Below are 18,261 nucleotides of genomic sequence, written 5' to 3' on the forward strand. Positions count from 1 at the left end.
GGTTTTTTGTGAAGAACCTACCAAATAATTGTTGCAAAATTGGACCAAATCATTTTTCTAAACTACTAGGCCATATTTAATGCACAATTGACCAAATGGTTGGGTGTAAAAAGTTTTGATCCACCTCTCGTGAAAAAGACAAATTTTCGCCGATTCAGTTGGAAGCGGGTCAAATTTGAACTGTAGCTGCCTTATAGTTTGCTCTTTATTTTGTCCAAAAATCATTTCTAGGTACATAAGTATCTATTTAATCAGGAAAACACCAAAAAATTCCAAGATTCAACCACTAGCTAGGAACGGTCATTCCCGCCGTTTTGACCGCATTTTGAAAGGGGCATAAAAAATTCAAACAAATCAAAAAATTGGGAAACCTTCGCATTGTGTCATTATATGTGGCCAAGTTCTTAGGAAAAATAGCAAACTTGTAATACGGCAATTATTTTAAAAAAGTGTTCTCGGAAACGAGCTATCACGTGTGGAGATCAATGGCTTTCAAGCCAAATGATCAATCTTATGGCCACATTCATGGCATAGTTTGTTCAAATGATCTCATATTGTGCACAAGGGTGCATATTGGAATGGCAAACAATGTTGCCTAAGGAAGTTTTCATTTACTTTGGACGAAAAAACTATTTTCCATTTTTCGAATGCCCAAAAGGAGGTTTTTTTGTGAAGGACCTCCCAAATAATTGTTGCAAAATTGGACCAAATCATTTTTCTAAACTACTAGGCCATATTTAATGCACAATTGACCAAATGGTTGGGTGTAAAAAGTTTTGATCCACCTCTCGTGAAAAAGACAAATTTTCGCCGATTTAGTTGGAAGCGGGTCAAATTTGAACTGTAGCTGCCTTATAGTTTGCTCTTTATTTTTTCCAAAAATCATTTCTAGGTACATAAGTATCTATTTAATCAGAGAAACACCAAAAAAATTCCAAGATTCAACCACTAGCTAGGAACGGTCATTCCCGCCATTTTGACCGCATTTTGAAACAGGCATAAAAATTCAAAAAAAATCAAAAAATAGGGAAACCTTCTCATTGTGTCATTATATGTGGCCAAGTTCCCAGGAAAAATAACAATCTTGTAATACGGCAATTATTTTAAAAAAGTGTTATCGGAAACAAGCTATCACGTGTGGAGATCAATGGCTTTCAAGCCAAATGATCAATCTTATGACCACATTCATGGCATAGTTTGTTCAAGTGATCTCATATTGTGCACAAGGGTGCATATTGGAATGGCAAACAATGTTACCTAAGGAAGTTTTCATTTTCTTTGGACGAAAAAACTATTTTCCATTTTTCGAGTGCCCAAAAGGAGGTTTTTTGTGAAGGACCTCCCAAATAATTGTTGAAAAATTGGACCAAATCATTTTTATAAAATACTAGGCCATATTTAATGCACAATTGACCAAATGGTTGCGTGTAAAAAGTTTTGATCCACCTCTCGTGAAAAAGACAAATTTCCGCCGATTTAGTTGGAAGCGGGCCAAATTTGAACTGTAGCTGCCTTGTACTTTGCTCTTTATTTTTTCCAAAAATCATTTCTAGGTACATAAGTATCTATTTAATCAGAGAAACACCAAACAAAATTCCAAGTTCAAACACAAGCTAGGAACGGTCATTCCCTCCGTTTTGACCGCATTTTGAAACGGGCATAAAAATTTCAAAAAAATCAAAAAATTGGGAAACCTTCGCATTGTGTCATTATATGTGGCCAAGTTCCCAAGAAAAATAACAAACTTGTAATACGACAATTATTTTAAAAAAGTGTTCTCAGAAACGAGCTATCACGTGTGGAGATCAATGGCTTTCCCCAAATGATCAATCTTATGGCCACATTCATGGCATAGTTTGTTCAAATGATGTCATATGGTGCACAAGGGTGCATATTGGAATGGCAAACAATGTTACCTAAGGAAGTTTCCATTTTCTTTGGACGAAAAAACCATTTTCCATTTTTCGAGTGCCCCAAAGGAGGTTTTTTTGTGAAGGACCTCCCAAATAATTGTTGCAAAATTGGACCAAATCATTTTTCTAAAATACTAGGCCATATTTAATGCACAATTGACCAAATGGTTGGGTGCAAAAATTTTGATCCACCTCTCATAAAAAAACAAATTTCCACTGATTCAGCTGGAAGCGGGTCAAATTTTGAATTGTAGCTGCCTTGTACTTTGCTCTTTATTTTTTCCAAAAATCATTTCTAGGTACATAAGTATCTATTTAATCAGAGAAACACCAAAAAAATTCCAAGATTCAACCACTAGCTACGAACGGTCATTCCCGCCGTTTTGACCGCATTTTGAAACGGGCATAAAAAATTCAAAAAAATCAAAAAAATTGGGAAACCTGCGCATTGTGTCATTATATGTGGCCAAGTTCCCAAGAAAAATAACAAACTTGTAATACGGCAATTATTTTAGAAAAAGTGTTCTCAGAAACGAGCTATCGCATGTGGAGATCAATGGCTTTCAAGCCAAATGATCAATCTTATGGCCACATTCATGGCATAGTTTGTTCAAATGATCTCATATGGTGCACAAACGTGCATACTGGAAAGGCAAACAATGTTGCCTAAGGAAGTTCATTTTCTTTGGACGAAAAAACCATTTTCCATTTTTCGAGTGCCCAAAAGGAGGTTGTTTTGTGAAGGACCTCCCAAATAATTGTTGCAAAATTGGACCAAATCATTTTTCTAAAATACTAGGCCATATTTAATGCACAATTGACCAAATGGTTGGGTGTAAAAAGTTTTGATCCACCTCTCGTGAAAAAGACAAATTTCTGCCGATTCAGTTGGAAGCGTGTCCAATTTGAACTGTAGCTGCCTTGTACTTTGCTCTTTATTTTTGCCAAAAATCATTTCTAGGTACATAAGTATCTATGTAATCAGAGAAACAACAAAAATTTCCAAGATTCAACCACTAGCTAGGAACGGTCATTCCCTCCGTTTTGACCGCATTTTGAAACGGGCATAAAAAATTCAAAAAAAAAATCAAAAAATAGGGAAACCTTCGCATTGTGTCATTATATGTGGCCAAGTTCCCAGGAAAAAATAAAAAACTTGTAATACGGCAATTATTTTTAAAAAGTGTTCTCAGAAACGAGCTATCACGTGTGGAGATCAATGGCTTTCAACCCAAATGATCAATCTCATGGCCACATTCATGGCATAGTTTGTTCAAATGATCTCATATGGTGCACAAGGGTGCATATTGGAATGGAAAACAATATTGCCTAAGGAAGTTTTCATTTTCTTGGGACGAAAAAACCATTTTCCATTTTTCGAGTGCCCAAAAGGAGGTTTTTTTGTGAAGGACCTCCCAAATAATTGTTGAAAAATTGGACCAAATCATTTTTATAAAATACTAGGCCATATTTAATGCACAATTGACCAAATGGTTGGGTGTAAAAAGTTTTGATCCACCTCTCGTGAAAAAGACAAATTTCCGCCGATTTAGTTGGAAGCGGGCCAAATTTGAACTGTAGCTGCCTTGTACTTTGCTCTTTATTTTTTCCAAAAATCATTTCTAGGTACATAAGTATCTATTTAATCAGAGAAACACCAAAAAAAATTCCAAGTTCAAACACAAGCTAGGAACGGTCATTCCCTCCGTTTTGACCGCATTTTGAAACGGGCATAAAAAATTCAAAAAAAAACAAAAAATTGGGAAACCTTCGCATTGTGTCATTATATGTGGCCAAGTTCCCAAGAAAAATAACAAACTTGTAATACGACAATTATTTTAAAAAAGTGTTCTCAGAAACGAGCTATCACGTGTGGAGATCAATGGCTTTCCCCAAATGATCAATCTTATGGCCACATTCATGGCATAGTTTGTTCAAATGATGTCATATGGCGCACAAGGGTGCATATTGGAATGGCAAACAATGTTGCCTAAGGAAGTTTCCATTTTCTTTGGACGAAAAAACCATTTTCCATTTTTCGAGTGCCCAAAAGGAGGTTTTTTGTGAAGGACCTCCCAAATAATTGTTGCAAAATTGGACCAAATCATTTTTCTAAAATACTAGGCCATATTTAATGCACAATTGACCAAATGGTTGGGTGCAAAAAATTTGATCCACCTCTCATAAAAAAACAAATTTCCACCGATTCAGCTGGAAGCGGGTCAAATTTTGAATTGTAGCTGCCTTGTACTTTGCTCTTTATTTTTTCCAAAAATCATTTCTAGGTACATAAGTATCTATTTAATCATAGAAACACCAAAAAAATTCCAAGATTCAACCACTAGCTACGAACGGTCATTCCCGCCGTTTTGACCGCATTTTGAAACGGGCATAAAAAATTCAAAAAAATCAAAAAAATTGGGAAACCTGCGCATTGTGTCATTATATGTGGCCAAGTTCCCAAGAAAAATAACAAACTTGTAATACGGCAATTATTTTAGAAAAAGTGTTCTCAGAAACGAGCTATCACATGTGGAGATCAATGGCTTTCAAGCCAAATGATCAATCTTATGGCCACATTCATGGCATAGTTTGTTCAAATGATCTCATATGGTGCACAAACGTGCATACTGGAAAGGCAAACAATGTTGCCTAAGGAAGTTCATTTTCTTTGGACGAAAAAACCATTTTCCATTTTTCGAGTGCCCAAAAGGAGGTTGTTTTGTGAAGGACCTCCCAAATAATTGTTGCAAAATTGGACCAAATCATTTTTCTAAAATACTAGGCCATATTTAATGCACAATTGACCAAATGGTTGGGTGTAAAAAGTTTTGATCCACCTCTCGTGAAAAAGACAAATTTCCACCGATTCAGGTGGAAGCGGGTCAAATTTTGAATTGTAGCTGCCTTGTACTTTGCTCTTTATTTTTTCCAAAAATCATTTCTAGGTACATAAGTATCTATTTAATCAGAGAAACACCAAAAAAATTCCAAGATTCAACAACTAGCTAGGAACGGTCATTCCCGCCGTTTTGACCGCATTTTGAAACGGGCATAAAAAATTCAAAAAAATCAAAAAATTGGGAAACCTTCGCATTGCGTCATTATATGTGGCCAAGTTCCCAGGAAAAATAACAAACTTGTAATACGGCAATTATTTTTAAAAAAAGTGTTCTTAGAAATGAGCTATCACGTGTGGAGATCAATGGCTTTCAAGCCAAATGATCAATCTTATGGCCACATTCATGGCATAGTTTGTTCAAATGATCTCATATGGTGCACAAGGGTGCATATTGGAATGGCAAACAATATTGCCTAAGGAAGTTTTCATTTTCTTGGGACGAAAAAACCATTTTCCATTTTTCGAGTGCCCAAAAGGAGGTTTTTTTGTGAAGGACCTCCCAAATAATTGTTGCAAAATTGGACCAAATCATTTTTCTAAAATACTAGGCCATATTTAATGCACAATTGACTAAATGGTTGTGTGTAAAAAGTTTTGATCCACCTCTCGTGAAAAAGACAAATTTCCGCCGATTCAGTTGGAAGCGGGTCAAATTTGAACCGTAGCTGCCTTGTACTTTGCTCTTTATTTTTGCCAAAAATCATTTCTAGGTACATAAGTATCTATGTAATCAGAGAAACAACAAAAATTTTCCAAGATTCAACCACTAGCTAGGAACGGTCATTCCCTCCGTTTTGACCGCATTTTGAAACGGGCATAAAAAATTCAAAAAAAACAAAAAATAGGGAAACCTTCGCATTGTGTCATTATATGTGGCCAAGTTCCCAGGAAAAATAAAAAACTTGTAATACGGCAATTATTTTAAAAAAGTGTTCTCAGAAACGAGCTATCACGTGTGGAGATCAATGGCTTTCAACCCAAATGATCAATCTTATGGCCACATTCATGGCATAGTTTGTTCAAATGATGTCATATGGTGCAAAAGGGTGCATATTGGAATGGCAAACAATGTTGCCTAAGGAAGTTTCCATTTTCTTTGGACGAAAAAACCATTTTCGATTTTTCGAGTGCCCAAAAGGAGGTTTTTTTGTGAAGGACCTCCCAAATAATTGTTGCAAAATTGGACCAAATCATTTTTTAAAATACTAGGCCATATTTAATGCACAATTGACCAAATGGTTGGGTGTAAAAAGTTTTGATCCACCTCTCGTGAAAAAGATAAATTTCCGCCGATTCAGCTGGAAGCGGGTCAAATTTGAACTGTAGCTGCCTTGTAATTTGTTCTTTATTTTTTCCAAAAATCATTTCTAGGTACATAAGTATCTATTTAATCAGAGAAACACCAAAAAAAAATTCCAAGTTCAAACACAAGCTAGGAACGGTCATTCCCTCCGTTTTGACCGCATTTTGAAACGGGCATAAAAAATTCAAAAAAAATCAAAAAATTGGGAAACCTTCGCATTGTGTCATTATATGTGGCCAAGTTCCCAGGAAAAATAAAAAATTGTAATACGGCAATTATTTTAAAAAAGTGTTCTCAGAAACGAGCTATCACGTGTGGAGATCAATGGCTTTCAACCCAAATGATCAATCTTATGGCCACATTCATGGCATAGTTTGTTCAAATGATGTCATATGGTGCACAAGGGTGCATATTGGAATGGCAAACAATGTTGCCTAAGGAAGTTTTCATTTTCTTTGGACGAAAAAACCATTTTCCATTTTTCGAGTGACCAAAAGGAGGTTTTTTTGTGAAGGACCTCCCAAATAATTGTTGCAAAATTGGACCAAATCATTTTTCTAAAATACTAGGCCATATTTAACACACAATTGACCAAATGGTTGGGTGTAAAAAGTTTTGATCCACTTCTCGTGAAAAAGATAAATTTCCGCCGATTCAATTGGAAGCGGGTCAAATTTGAACTGTAGCTGCCTTGTACTTTGCTCTTTCTTTTTTTCAAAAATCATTTCTAGGTACATAAGTATCTATTTAATCAGAGAAACAACAACAAAAATTCCAAGATTCAACCACTAGCTAGGAACGGTCATTCCCTCCGTTTTGACCGCATTTTGAAACGGGCATAAAAAATTCAAAAAAAATCAAACAATAGGGAAACCTTCGCATTGTATCATTATATGTGGCCAAGTTCCCAGGATAAATAAAAAACTTGTAATACGGCAATTATTTTAAAAAAAGTGTTCTCAGAAACGAGCTATCACGTGTGGAGATCAATGGCTTTCAACCCAAATGATCAATCTTATGGCCACATTCATGGCATAGTTTGTTCAAATGATGTCATATGGTGCTCAAGGGTGCATATTGGAATGGCAAACAATGTTGCCTAAGGAAGTTTTCATTTTCTTTGGACGAAATAACCATTTTCCATTTTTCGAGTACCCAAAAGGAGGTTTTATTGTGAAGGACCTCCCAAATAATTGTTGCAAAATTGGACCAAATCATTTTTCTAAAATACTAGGCCATATTTAATGCACAATTGACCAAATGGTTGGGTGTAAAAAGTTTTGATCCACCTCTCGTGAAAAAGACAAATTTCCACCGATTCAGGTGGAAGCGGGTCAAATTTTGAATTGTAGCTGCCTTGTACTTTGCTCTTTATTTTTTCCAAAAATCATTTCTAGGTACATAAGTATCTATTTAATCAGAGAAACACCAAAAAAATTCCAAGATTCAACAACTAGCTAGGAACGGTCATTCCCGCCGTTTTGACCGCATTTTGAAACGGGCATAAAAAATTCAAAAAAATCAAAAAATTGGGAAACCTTCGCATTGTGTCATTATATGTGGCCAAGTTCCCAGGAAAAATAACAAACTTGTAATACGGCAATTATTTTTAAAAAAAGTGTTCTTAGAAATGAGCTATCACGTGTGGAGATCAATGGCTTTCAAGCCAAATGATCAATCTTATGGCCACATTCATGGCATAGTTTGTTCAAATGATCTCATATGGTGCACAAGGGTGCATATTGGAATGGCAAACAATATTACCTAAGGAAGTTTTCATTTTCTTGGGACGAAAAAACCATTTTCCATTTTTCGAGTGCCCAAAAGGAGGTTTTTTTGTGAAGGACCTCCCAAATAATTGTTGCAAAATTGGACCAAATCATTTTTCTAAAATACTAGGCCATATTTAATGCACAATTGACTAAATGGTTGTGTGTAAAAAGTTTTGATCCACCTCTCGTGAAAAAGACAAATTTCCGCCGATTCAGTTGGAAGCGGGTCAAATTTGAACCGTAGCTGCCTTGTACTTTGCTCTTTATTTTTTCCAAAAATCATTTCTAGGTACATAAGTATCTATTTAATCAGAGAAACACCAAAAAAATTCCAAGATTCAACCACTAGCTAGGAACGGTCATTCCCGCCGTTTTGATCGCATTTTGAAACGGGCATAAAAAATTCAAAGAAATCAAAAAATTGGGAAACCTTCGCATTGTGTCATTATATGTGTCCAAGTTCCTAGGAAAAATAACAAACTTGTAATACGGCAATTATTTTAAAAAAGTGTTCTCAGAAACGAGCCATCACGTGTGGAGATCAATGGCTTACAATCCAAATGATCAATCTTATGGCCACATTCATGGCATAGTTTGTTCAAATGATCTCATATGGTGCACAAGGGTGCATATTGGAATGGCAAACAATGTTGCCTAAGGAAGTTTTCATTTTCTTTGGGCGAAAAAACTATTTTCCATTTTTTGAGTGCTCAAAAGGAGGGTTTTTTGTGAAGGACCTCCCAAATAATTGTTGCAAAATTGGACCAAATCATTTTTCGAAAATACTAGGCCATATTTAATGCATAATTGACCAAATGGTTGGGTATAAAAAGTTTTGATCCACCTCTCGTGAAAAAGACAAATTTCCACCGATTCAGTTGGAAGTGGGTCAAATTTGAACTGTAGCTGCCTTGTACTTTGCTCTTTATTTTTTCCAAAAATCATTTCTAGGTACATAAGTATCTATTTAATCAGAGAAGCCCAAAAAATTCCAAGATTCAACCACTAGCTAGGAACGGTCATTCCCGTCGTTTTTACCGCATTTTGAAACGGGCATAAAAAATTCAAAAAAATCAAAAAATTGGGAAACCTTCGCATTGTGTCATTATATGTGGCCAAGTTCTCAGGAAAAATAACAAACTTGTAATACGGCAATTATTTTAAAAAAGTGTTCTGAGAAACGAGCTATCACGTGTGGAGATCAATGGCTTTCAAGCCAAATGATCAATCTTATGGCCACATTCATGGCATAGTTTGTTCAAATGATCACATATGGTGCACAAGGGTGCATATTGGAATGGCAAACAATATTGCCTAAGGAAGTTTTCATTTTCTTTGGACGAAAAACCCATTTTCCATTTTTCGAGTGCCCAAAAGGAGATTTTTTTGTGAAGGACCTCCCAAATAATTATTGCAAAATTGGACCAAATAATTTTCTAAAATACTAGGCCACATTTAATGCACAATTGACCAAATGGTTGGGTGTAAAAAGTTTTGATCCACCTCTCGTAAAAAAGACAAATTTCCGCCGATTCAGTTGGAAGCGGGTCAAATTTGAACTGTAGCTGCCTTGTACTTTGCTCTTTATTTTTTCAAAAAATCATTGCTAGGTACATAAGTATCTATTTAATCAGAGAAACACCAAAAAAATTCCAAGATTCAACCACTAGCTAGGAACGGTCATTCCCGCTGTTTTGACCGCATTTTGAAACGGGCATAAAAAATTCAAAAAAAATCAAAAAATTGGGAACCTTGGCATTGTGTCATTATATGTGGCCAAGTTCCTAGGAAAAATAACAAACTTGTAATACGGCAATTATTTTAAAAAAAGTGTTCTCAGAAACGAGCTATCACGTGTGGAGATCAATGGCTTTCAGGCCAAATGATCAATCTTATGGCCACATTCATGGCATAGTTTGTTCAAATGATCTCATATTGTGCACAAGGGTGCATATTGGAATGACAAACAATGTGGCCTAAGGAAGTTTCATTTTCTTTGGACGAAAAAACCATTTTCCATTTTTCGAGTGCCCAAAAGGAGGTTTTTTGTGAAGGACCTCCCAAATAATTGTTGCAAAATTGTACCAAATCAATTTTCTAAAATACTAGGACATATTTAATGCGCAATTGACAAAATGGTTGGGTGTAAAAAGTTTTGATCCACCTCTCGTGAAAAAGACAAATTTCCGCCGATTCAGTTGGAAGCGGGTCAAATTTGAACTGCAACTGCCTCATAGTTTGCTATTTATTTTTTCCGAAAATCATTTCTAGTTACATAAGTACCTATTTAATCATAAATACATGGTTTGGTGGCGATACATCGAGGTTTGGGTGGTGGCCGAGGCCCGCAACTCTAGAGCGCGTAAACTGGCATGCCCGCCGCGTGGTCACCACGTGACCGTGGCGTTGCCCTGTGTTCTGGGAAGCCTAGGCATTTCTAGTGGGTTGGGCACTCCCCAGGTACGTCCTAGGAAGAAAATTACAACATAAGATTCTCACGAGGAGACCGATCGATGCTCAAACATGAATTAGCAGCCAAGTGTTTGATTAGCGGTACGGGAAATGTACATGGCTAATGGGCGTGAGTTTTGGCTCAGGATGATCAGTTACTAAGTACACCGTCTTCACAAATTTTCAGCTCAAAAGGAGGAGCCTAGGTGGTACTTGCTTTGCAAAGTACCACACTGGACATAAATACGAATGTTGAAGTTGTGCTCAAAATAATGAATGGATTGAGGTGGCATTTGGTGGAGGATGGTTATTTGGGCATAGGAAAGCACCGTAGAAGATGGATACTATTTGGACATGCCAAAGTGGTACTTCCTTCACAAAGTGTTGTTCTGAACAGAATAGGAAAATGAATATTGTTGAATTATTTTTGAACTAGGCAAGGAAGGTTGTTTACATATTTGACGAAGATATGACCCAAAGAATTTATGAGATTTTTTTGGGAATTTTGGGATTGACAGAAATATAGGTTGCTTCACAACCTGGGGCAAAAATTGCCACATGGACATGACACATAGGCAAAACTGATGAGGTGGCGCCTAGTCATAGCAACCCACCACAATTTACAAGGTTATGACCATCTATATTGGTCGTGATCAGCTAGAAATAAGGCAGCGGACCAGTGCTATCTGCTTTATGACCATTTCGTGTAAGGAAATTATGACCTTTCTGACCAAAATGGTCGTTATAGTTTAGGGTTTGGAGCCCCCCGAACAGCTTTTGACCAATTGGTCTGAAATGGTCATAGATCTATGACCAATCCTTCCAAGGTCACTGACAGAAGGTCACTAGTTGACATATTTCTTGTAGTGATATCGTTTTTAAGAGAGATGATCTTAGCGGGAGGAAAATACTTAGAGATAAAAGCATCTTTGCACTTATTCCATGAATCAATACTATTTTTAGGCAAAGAAGAGAACCAAGTTTTAGCACGATCTCTAAGCGAAAACGGAAATAGCTTCAATTTAACAATATCATTATCCACATCTTTCTTCTTTTGCATATCACACAAATCAACGAAGTTGTTTAGATGGGTAGTGGCATCTTCACTAGGAAGGCCAGAAAACTGATCTTTCATAACAAGATTCAACAAAGCGGTATTGATTTCACAAGATTCCGCATCGGTAGTAGGAGCAATCGGAGTGCTAAGAAAATCATTATTGTTGGTATTGGAAAAGTCACACAATTTAGTATTGTCTTGAGCCATCATGACAAATAATCAATCCAACACACAAGCAAACAAGAAGCAAGCGAAAAGAGGCGAATGAAAGAGGGCGAATAAAACGGCAAAGGTGAAGTGGGGGAGAGGAAAACGAGAGGCAAATGGCAAATAATGTAATGCGAGGGAGAAGAGTTTGTGATGGGTACTTGGTAGGTCTCGACTTGAGCGTAGATCTCCCCGGCAACTGCGCTAGAAATCCTTCTTGCTACCTCTTTAGCATGCGTTGGTTTTCCCTTGAAGAGGAAAGGGTGATGCAGCAAAGTAGCGTAAGTATTTCCCTCAGTTTTTGAGAACCAAGGTATCAATCCAGTAGGAGACTACACGCAAGTCGCTAGTACCTGCACAAACAATCAAGAACCTTGCAACCAACGCAATAAAGGGGTTGTCAATCCCTTCATGGCCACTTGCAAAAGTGAGATCTGATAAAGATAATAAGATTAATTTTTTTGGTATTTTGTCATATAGATTGGAAAATAAAGATTGCAAAATAAATAGTGAACTAGAATTATAGATCGAAAACTTAAATGATGTAAAGTAGACCCGGAGGCCATAGGTTTCACTAGTGGCTTCTCTCAAGATAGCATTTATTACGGTGGGTGAACAAATTACTGCCGAGCAACTAATAGAAAAGCGCATAGTTATGATGATATCTAAGGCAATGATCATGACTATAGGCATCACGTCCGTGTCAACTAGACCGAAACGATTCTGCATCTACTACTATTACTCCACACATCGACCGCTATCCAGCATGCATCTAGAGTATTAAGTTCATAAGAACTGAGTAACGCATTAGGCAAGATGACATGATGTAGAGGGATAAACTCAAGCAATATGGTATAAACCCCATCTTTTTATCCTCGATGGCAACAATACAATACGTGTCGGTTCCCTTTCTGTCACTGGGATCGAGCACCGCAAGATTGAACCCAAAGTTAAGCACTTCTCCCATTGCAAGAAAGATCAATCTAGTAGGCCAAACTAAACAAATAATTCGAAGGACTTGCAAAGATATCAAATCATGCATATAAGAATTCAGAGAAGAACCAAATAATATTCATAGATAATAAAGTTCATAAACCCACAATTCATCGGATCTCGGCAAACACACCGCAAAAGAGTATTACATCGAATAGATCTCCAAGAACATCGCGGAGAACTTTGTATTGAGAACTAAAGAGAGAGAGAATAAGCCATCTAGCTAATAACTATGGACCCGAAGGTCGGTGGTAAACTACTCACACATCATCGGAGAGGCTATGGTGTTGATGTAGAAGCCCTCCGTGATCGAATCCCCCTCCGGCAGATCGCTGGAAAAGGACCTAGATGGGATCTCACGGGTACAAAAGGTTGCGGCGGTGGAAAAGTGCTTTCGTGGCTCTCCTGGATGTTTTCAAGGTATAAGAGTATATATAGGCGAAAGAAGTAGGTCGGTGGAGCTACGAGGGGCCCACGACGATGGGGCGCGCCTACCCCCTGGGCGCGCCCTCCTGCCTCGTGGCCGCCTCGTTGTGTCTCAAACTTCCACTCCAAGTCTCCTGGATTGCGTTTGTTCCAAGAAAGATCCTCGCGAAGGTTTCGTTCTGTTTGGATTCCGTTTGATATTCCTTTTCTGCTAAACACTGAAATAGGCAAAAAAAAGCAACTGGCACTGGGCCTCCGGTTAATAGGTTAGTCCCAAAAATAATATAAAAGAGCATATTAAAGCCCATTAAACATCCAAAATAGATAATATAATAGCATGGAAAAATCAAAAATTATAGAAATGTTGGAGACGTATCATGCTATCATACCTAACTCTGCAGGCTGACAGAGAGCATTAAATGCGTCGCGCAATGTCACATCATAGCTTGCTGATGACCCACAAGTATAGGGGATCTATCGTAGTCCTTACGATAAGTAAGAGTGTCGAACCCAACGAGGAGCAGAAGGAAATGATAAGCGGTTTTCAGCAAGGTATTCTCTGCAAGCACTGAAATTGTAGGTAACAGATAGTTTTGTGATAGGATAATTTGTAATGAGCAATAAGTAACAAAAGTAAATAAAGTGCAGAAAGGTGGGCCAATCCTTTTTGTAGCAAAGGACAAGCCTGGACAATATCTTATATAGAGAAAAGCGCTCCCGAGGACACATGGGAATTATCATCAAGCTAGTTTTCATCACGCTCATATGATTCGCGTTCGGTACTTTGATAATTTGATATGTGGGTGGACCGGTGCTTGGGTGCTGTCCTTACTTGGACAAGCATCCCACTTATGATTAACTCCTATTGCAAGCATCCGCAACTACAAAAGAAGTATTAAGGTAAACCTAACCATAGCATGAAAAATATGGATCCAAATCAGCCCCTTACGAAGCAACGCATAAACTAGGGTTTAAGCTTCTGTCACTCTAGCAACCCATCATCTACTTATTACTTCACAATGCCTTCCTCTAGGCCCAAAAAATGGTGAAGTGTCATGTAGTCGACGTTCACATGACACCACTAGAGGAGAGACAACATACATCTCATCAAAATATCGAACGGATACCAAATTCACATGACTACTAACAGCAAGACTTCTCCCATGTCCTAAGGAACAAACGTAAGTACTCACAAAGCATATTCATGTTCATAATCAGAGGGGTATTAATATGCATAATGGATCTGAACATATGATCTTCCACCAAATAAACCAACTAGTGAAAGTGCGTTATATCGACTAGAGGGGGGTGAATAGGCGATTTTTAGAAATTCTTCACTGAGGAATTTGTGGGTGAGGAAATTCCTTAGCGAAGAACTACTTGCAGCGGAATAAGTACTCAAAAGTATGCATAGCAGAACATAAGCACAATCATCATGATGAAATGAAAACAAGCACAGAGTATAGAAAGCATAAACACAGGATAACACAAGATGAAGACAAACAGACTGAAGAATTGAACTAAGGAAATTGAGAAAGTCTTCAGTCAAAGTCTCAAACACAGATATGAACAAGAGCACAACACAGCTATGAGGAAATGGAAGAGTTGAGGAAATAGAACCAGTTGGCTTGGTGAAAACAATGATTTGGTAGACCAGTTCCAACTGTTGTCTCAGTTGTACGTCTGGTTGGAGCGGCTAGGTATTTAAACCTGAGGACACCCAGTCCCGGACACACAGTCCTCACCGTATTCTCCTTGAACTAAGGTCACACAGACCTCGTCCAATCACTCGTGGTAAGTCTTCAGGCGACTTCCAAACCTTCACAAACTCAGTCACTCGGCGATCCACAATTTCCTCTTGGATGCTCTAGACCATGACGCCTAACCGTCTGGAAGAAGCACATTCTTCAAAGGTAACAAGCGTCGGATCCACGCAGGATCAATCTCTTCAGTGATGCTCAATCACTTTGGGTTTGTAGGTGTTTGGGTTTGGGGTTTTTCCTCACTTGATGATTTTCGCTCAAAGTCCTCGGAGGATGGGATGCTCTCAATTGACAAGTGTCAGTTTCTCTCGGAGCAGCCAACCTGCTAGTGGTTGTAGGGGGCGGCTATTTATAGCCTAGGGAGCAGCCCGACATGATAAGACATAAATGCCCTTCAATGATATGACCGTTAGGTGGGTAGATATTTTGGGACAGCTGGTGCATAGCACAACAACGGTCGGAAATTTGAGTATCAAATTCCTCAGGGCTATCATGTTCCTCACTGTGTAGGCAATCCGCACTGGCGAATTCCTAACTCCTCAGTCAGAACAAAATCCTCAGAGACCAGAAGAACTTCGTCTCTGTCACTGAAGAATATGACTGAACTGTATGAGATTTCCAATGGCTTCACTCGGAGGGATTGGTAGGTGTAGGATTTTGAGTTGAGCATCACATGGAAATTTTTCCTTAGTATTTCCTCGACCCCCTTTAACAGTACGGTGTTTCCTATGACTCAAGAAAGATAAAATGAAACTACGAAAACATAAGTCTTCACGCTTCATGTTCCTCAAATGAATACCAAGTCTTCAAGGTCACACCAATTTCTTCACTTTCAAAGTCTTCAGAAATCCAAAGTCTTCAGTCGAAGAACTTAATTTTTGGGGGTCGACTTTCTCTGTAAATATCAAACACCTCATAGAATTATAGACCTGTGTACACTTATGAACACATTAGTCCCTTAACCTATAAGTCTTCAATACACCAAAATCACTAAGGGGCACTAGATGCACTTACAATCTCCCCCTTTTTGGTGATTGATGACAATATAGGTTAAGTTTTCAACGGGGATAAACATATGAAGTGTAAATACTGATATTGAGGAATTTGATTGCAAGATATAGAAGAACTCCCCCTCAAGATGTGCATAGTGAGGAATTTGCTTTTGAAGCAATGCACACTTGAAGAGTTGAATCATGGAGATCTCCCCCTATATCTTGTAATTCATACACGCATTTGACATAATATATGAGGAATTTGAAATGCATGATGAAATATGGTGACTGATGTAATTCAACATGCGTGCAATAATATTAACGAGGAATAAGCATGCAGAAAAAAACGCCCATATAAGATAGACCCGCTTGAAGACTAACTCAAATTTCTCCCCCTTTGTCATCAAATGACCAAAAGGGTCGAAAATGAGGACTAACGCCCCTGAAGAATATCAAGGTGATGAAGGAGCATCAGCGTTGTTGGGGTCGTTTGTTGGAGTAGGGCCTGCCGCAGTGTCGTCCAAATCTTCATGTTCATCAGTGTCACGTGATGAAGAATAGGAGCTGGCTACCAAGGAAGGAACCTTTACCTTCTTGTACTTCTTCGGAGGAGGTGCAGCCCAGTCAAGATCGTCCTTGAGACCCATTGTCTTCAGATCATCTTCACTATAGACTTGAGACAGAACAGCCCAGGTGCGGTTGAGGATTTCATGAAGGTAGTAGTGGTTTTTCTTCACTGCATTATGGGTAGCAGTCATGTTGTGAAGAATTGAACCGAACTGATGCTTGACCTATTTATGATTGCGATCAACCTTCTGGTGAAGACTGAGGAGAAGCTCACGGTCAGTCATCACCCTGGGTGTTGTGCCTTGAGGATTTTTCTTGGGCACGTTGGCGGCAGAGTCATGGGTGGCAGAGTCATCATTGGTGGAGTAGGATGCAGCTTTGCGAAATTGTCCATCCAATGGATGAATGCCCTCATCAATTACAGCAGTAGCCTTGCCCTTTTCATCAGTTGAGGAAAATGTCCGTTTGAGGACTTCAATTTGGGGCAAGTAGCTGCAATGGTTCAGTGTATCAGCCTTATAGTTGAGTGAAGACCTTGTCCTGATGAATCTCATAATCCAAGGTGCATAAGGCTTCAACTCAAATGGTGATGGGAATGCCATGAATGATATTGAAAAGCAGATTCTTCATGATGCTAACGATTTCTTCTTCATTCGAGTCGTGGCCCTTGATTGGACTCAATGTCTTCGTCAGAATGTGATAGACAGTCCGAGGCACATATAGCAATTCCTTCACAAGGAATTTTGTTCTTGGGGTCTGACCTGGCTTCAAAGGCTTCATCAGCACTTGCATGTAGTGATCGGTAAGCTCAGGTTCATTGTAGACGCAACAAGCACCTTCAAGGGGCGGACTGAGTGGTAAGGCACGAAGCAATTCAGTAGATGGTGCCTTGTAGTGAGTGTTTTTAGACATCCAGTCCAGCACCAATGAATTCACATTTTCAGAATTTCCGGTGATGTGCGGTGTTGCATAAAATTGAAGAATAAGTTCTTCATTCCAATCACAGATGTCAGTGCAGAAATTTAGCAACCCAGCATCATGAAGAACACTGAGGACTGGCTCGAAGCACGGCAGAGATTCCATGTCCACGTGAGGAATGTGCTCATGATCGAAGACTTTGTCTTTGTTGAACAGCACTGAGGAATAGAAATTTGCCTGACTGGCAGTTCAGAAATGCCTCTTCCTTATGCGAGCAGAGTCATAAGGGTTGTAGTCAGTGAAGAATACATGCTCGCCAAAGAAGGCATCTGTCTTGAATTTCTGCTTCCTGGAGAATGGATCCTTTGGTTTGGGCAGAGGAGTGTCAGTGAGTTGCATCACAACCTCAGGAATCGCAATCTCAGGTTCTTCAGGCTGAGGAATTTCTGGTTCCTCTTCAGTGGCAGCCTCGTTCTTGAATTCTTCATTTTCATTTTCTTCAGCACTAGCGGCTGGAATGTCTTCATGAGCTTCATCAGATCCCATTTAAACCGTAGTGACTGGGGACTGAGGAATTTGCTGCAGTGGAGTGAAGAGTGGAGAATTGGGGTGCTGACTTTCCCAAAAGTCATCATTCATCACTGGTGTGGTACATCCAATGTCCACATCTTCTTCTTCAATTTCTTCAACGCCGGCCTCTTCAGCTGTGAACTGGGGCATAGGCGAGGAAATAACTGGGGTTGAAGGGATTTCATCCACTTCAATTTCTTCATCCATCTGCTCTGAAGTAGCAGCAGAAGGAGTTTCTTCATCAGATCCGCTCGGGATCACATATTCTTCATCAAAAGGAACAAGGTCCTTTGATCGCATGGTTGAGATTGGAACAACATCAATCGGGTTTGCAAAAGAGCTGGTCATAGGCTTCATTTTCTTCGGAGCAGAAGAATCTGAAGAAGCTGATGCTTTCCTTTTCTTCACAGCTGCACGCTCTGCAGCC

Source organism: Aegilops tauschii, chromosome 2 (assembly GCF_002575655.3).
Source record: "Aegilops tauschii subsp. strangulata cultivar AL8/78 chromosome 2, Aet v6.0, whole genome shotgun sequence".
Taxonomy (NCBI): Eukaryota; Viridiplantae; Streptophyta; class Magnoliopsida; order Poales; family Poaceae; genus Aegilops; species Aegilops tauschii.